This window comes from Bufo bufo, chromosome 3 (assembly GCF_905171765.1).
Source record: "Bufo bufo chromosome 3, aBufBuf1.1, whole genome shotgun sequence".
NCBI classification, from domain to species: Eukaryota; Metazoa; Chordata; class Amphibia; order Anura; family Bufonidae; genus Bufo; species Bufo bufo.
Window position 1 is genome coordinate 138738553 of NC_053391.1, and position 4950 is coordinate 138743502.

Sequence of the window (4950 nt, forward strand, 5' to 3'; positions counted from 1 at the left end):
GCTGCACCTGAGTATCTGAAAGTGCAATGTCACTGACTCCCTACATATATGACTGCACAATTATGAATTACCCTTACAATATATGATCCCTGATGAAGATCACCTTTTTACACCTTTTTATATCTTTGTATATTTCTTATCTTTTTTATCTTTTTATGTGAAGGCTATACTGACAATCCTGGTCCAATCCTTTTAGGTGGGGTCACCTGACTCTATACAATATTAAAACATAAAAATCGCAAGGAAGACGCAATTCACACTGTTGCGTTTTTGAAGCGTTTTCAATGCGATTTTCCTCATAATGCAGTTTTAAGCCTGCAGTCCTACACCAAAAACATTTTTAAGACATTTTAATGCTGTATTTGTTTAAGGGGAGTAATATTTATTATATATCAGGCTTTTAACTTGAATGTGACATTTTAAATTGTTAGTAGAAATGCAGCAGTAATCAAATCCATCCCACATATTGCAACAAGCTGAACAAAGCATAATTGAGGGTGGGCCAATACCATATATAAGGAGTGAGAATCCACTCACTCGGTGGCCACTGAGGAAGGGGCGTAAGACCCTGAAACGCGTCTGGCATACAGAGTGAGCGTGGATTCAAAGAGAAGACAAAGGACGAAGAAACTATACTTCAAATTGAAAGCGCAAGAGATCCAGATCCAGATTCAAAATTACCGCCGCAAAGCAGTGACGTCTTCTAAGCGTCTGCCCGGAACCCCAGAGCACCAGGTCACGTGGGACGCCACAGACGGCCGTGCTCGGCCACCTGGGAAATCGCGCTGCGGCTAGGCAGCAAGGAGGGGTGAGACCGGGAGACCTGAAGCGGCTGGACACTGTAAGTAATCTGGAGGCTAGTGCCTATGCGCTTCAGCCGTACGCATCTCTGTACTTACTTTCAAACACCGGACATTGACATATAGTCATTTTCATTGCCCCATCCGATACATTTGTTGGGGCTATTTTGAGGACTTCCTATAGTACCACTACTACTGTGCAGCACCGTAGGATTTGGGACACTGTTTGGATGAACTGTCACACATTGAACTTCAACATATTGTACCCATAACAGTGGCTTACCACCATACCGACTGCACAGTTGTTACCATATTTGTGGCGTCATATGTACATGATATAGGCTGCTATTGTAGTTATTTGATGTACGTTTTATGTGATTTTAGGGGTTTGTTTTTAGAGTATTAATTATTAAACATCAAATTATTCATCCATCTAGTGTTTCCCTGGTGTGTGTGCCCCCTCGTTTCTTCTATACATTTTTGCTTTCTTTGTGGTCCTGAGGGTAGGACTAGAGGGTGAGCACCTATCCATACGTGATAGGGGTGAGCCGCTGTATCCCAATTTACAATTTTTTGAAAATCGCCAGCCTGCCAGCCAATGATCGTTGCTGGCAGGCTGGTGACGAACTTGTTCTTTGAATTTTGCCGGCCCGCGATGCGCATGCGCGGGCCGGCTTGGAGCGAAATCTCGCGTCTCGCGAGATGACGCGTATATGCGTGACTCTGCGCAGCGCTGCCACCTCCGGAACGCAATCATGCGTTAGGCGGTCCGGAGGTGGTTAACCCATTTTTCCCCACTAACAAAGCAAGGGTTAACAGCCAAATAAGACTGTATCTTTATTGCCCTGACTCTGCCATTTACAGAAACACCCCATATGTGGCCGTAAACTACTGTACGGGCACACAGTAGGGCGTAGAGGGAGAGGTTTGCCGTATGGTTTTTGGAAGCCAGATTTTGCTGGACTGGTTTTTTGACACCATGTCCCATTTGAAGCCCCCCTGATGCACCCCTAGAGTAGAAACTCCATAAAAGTGACCCCATCTAAGAAACTACACCCCTCAAGGTATTCAAAACTGATTTTACAAACTTTGTTAACCCTTTAGGTGTTGCACAAGATTTAATGGAAAATAGAGATACAATTTCAAAATTTCACTTTTTTGGCATATTTCCTATTTTAATATTTTTTTTCCAATTACAAAGCAAGGGTTAACAGCCAAACAAAACTCATTATTTATGGCCCTGATTCTGTAGTTTACAGAAACACCCCATATGTGGTCATAAACCGCTGTACGGGCATGCGGCAGGGCGCAGAAGGAAAGGAATGCCATGCGGTTTTTGGAAGGCAGATTTTGCTGGACTGGTTTTTTTGACACCATGTCCCATTTGAAGCCCCCCTGATGCACCCCCAGAGTAGAAACTCCCAAAAAGTGACCCCATTTTAGAAACTACGGGATAGGGTGGCAGTTTTGTTGGTACTAGTTTAGGGTACATATGATTTTTGGTTGCTCTATATTACACTTTTTTGTGCGGCAAGGTAACAAGAAATAGATTTTTTGGCACTTTTTTTTTTTTGTTATTTACAACATTCATCTGACAGGTTAGATCATGTGGTAATTTTATAGAGCAGGTTGTCACGGACGCGGCGATACCGAATATGTATACAATTTTTTTTTATTTATGTAAGTTTTACACAATGATTTCATTTTTAAAACAAAAAAAATGTTTTAAGCTCTAGTCTAAGAGCCATAGTTTTTTTTAGTTTTTGGGCGATTATTTTAAGTAGGGTCTCATTTTTTGCGGGATGAGATGACGGTTTGATTGGCCCTATTTTGGGGTGCATATGACCTTTTGATCGCTTGCTATTACACTTTTTGTGACGTAAGATGACAAAAAATGGCTTTTTTTACACGGTTTTTATTTTTATTTTTTTACGGTGGTCACCTGAGGGGTTAGGTCATGTGATATTTTTATAGAGCCGGTCGATACGGACGCGGCGATACCTAATATGTATACTTTTTATTTATTTAAGTTTTACACAATGATTTCATTTTTGAAACAAAAAAAATCATGTTTTAGTGTTTCCATAGTCTAAGAGCCATAGTTTTTTCAATTTTTGGGCGATTATCTTGGGTAGGGTATGATTTTTGCGGGATGAGATGACGGTTTGATTGGTACTATTTTGGCATACATGCGACTTTTTTGATTACTTTTATTACCTTTCTTGGGAAGTAAGGTGGGCAAAATTTTTATTTTCTCATAGTTTTTATTTTTTTATTTTTATGGCGTTCACCGTGCAGGGAAAGTAACATGATCGTTTTATAGATCAGGTCGTTATGGACGCGGCGATACCTAATATGTGTAGTGTATTTTTTTTTATTTTTTTTTTTATTCAGTGATAAATGTGTTTTTTTTTATCTTAACTTTTTTCACTTTTTTTCACTTTTTTTTCACTTTTTTTTCACTTTTTTTTGACCCAGACCCACTTGGTTCTTGAAGATCCAATGGGTCTGATGTCTTTATAATACAGTACAGTACAATATATATTGTACTGTACTGTATTTTACTTACACTTTGTCTGAACAGATCTCTGCCTTTAGCATAGATCTGTTCAGCACCATGGACAGCAGGATGCCTGAGACGGCGTCCTGTTGCCATGGGAACCTTCCCCGTCTGCTCAGTACTGGTCAGAACTGCGCAGACGGGGAAGGGTAAGGACGAGGCTGTCGGGGGGCTGTCTGGGGGCTCTCTCCCTCTCTCATCGTGGGGCTGCAAAGGCACTGCAGCCCCCTGATGGGAGAGGGAGGGAGCTCCCTGAGCTGTGAACCTTTTCTATACAGCGGTCCATACGGAGTGAGTGAGCAAAATTGCTTAAATAGCAATTGCTTAGTCACCTCCATAGCTACCCTACCTACATTTGTTTCGGACTTTGAGGACTTTTTTTTGAAAAGGGTTGTCAGAAGTTACCACCTCACCGTCCTTATGATTGCCCGGTTAACCTGATTCCCGGTGCAAAATTACCCAAGACCAGGTTATATAATCTTTCGGGTCCGGAGAGACAAGCCATGAAAGATTATATCTCCGAGAGCTTGGCTAAGGGACACATCAGACCCTCTTCTTCACCCGTGGCTGCAGGGTTTTTCTTCGTTAAAAATAAAAATGGGGGCCTGCGTCCTTGCCTAGATTTTCGCGAATTAAACGGGATAACCATCCGAGACCCATACCCTCTTCCTCTCATTCCTGACCTGTTTAATCAGATTGCAGGTGCTAGGTGGTTCTCCAAACTTGATCTTAGGGGGGCCTACAATCTGATTCTTTTTAAGGAAGGGGATGAGTGGAAGACAGCTTTTAACACCCCTGAGGGGCATTATGAAAATCTAGTCATGCCTTTCGGTCTGACCAATGATCCTGCTGTCTTCCAACATTTCGTTAATGACATTTTTAGTCATCTTATCGGCAGGTTTGTGGTGATATACCTAGATGATATTTTAATTTATTCGTCTGATCTGAAAACACATGAGGTGCATGTCAGACTGGTACTGCAGGTCCTACGGACGAATAAATTATATGCTCAAATTTAAAAATGTGTCTTCGCCGTTCAGGAAATACAGTTCCTAGGTTATTTATTATCTGCTTCAGGTTTCCGTATGGATCCTAGGAAGGTCCAGGCAATTTTAGATTGGGATCTTCCTGAGAACCTCAAAGCACTGCAACGCTTCTTGGGCTTCGCAAATTTCTATAGAAAATTAATAAAAATTATTCGGTGATTGTAAAACCCCTTACTGACATGACTAGGAAGGGGACTGATTTTTCTAAATGGTCTGACGCCGCTAAAATAGCTTTTTCCTCTCTAAAAGAGAGGTTTACCTCGGCACCTGTACTAATCCAACCTGATGTCTCCCAGCCTTTTATTGTTGAAGTAGATGCGTCAGAGGTGGGAGTGGGGGCTGTGCTGTCTCAGGGTCCGTCTCCTGGCAAATGGCGTCCTTGTGCTTTCTTTTCTAAAAAACTATCTGCAGCAGAAAAGAACTATGATATTGGCAATAGGGAACTGTTAGCTATTAAACTAGCGTTTGAAGAATGGTGTCACTTTTTAGAGGGGGCAATCCACCCCGTCACTGTGATTACGGACCACAAAAACCTTCTGTACCT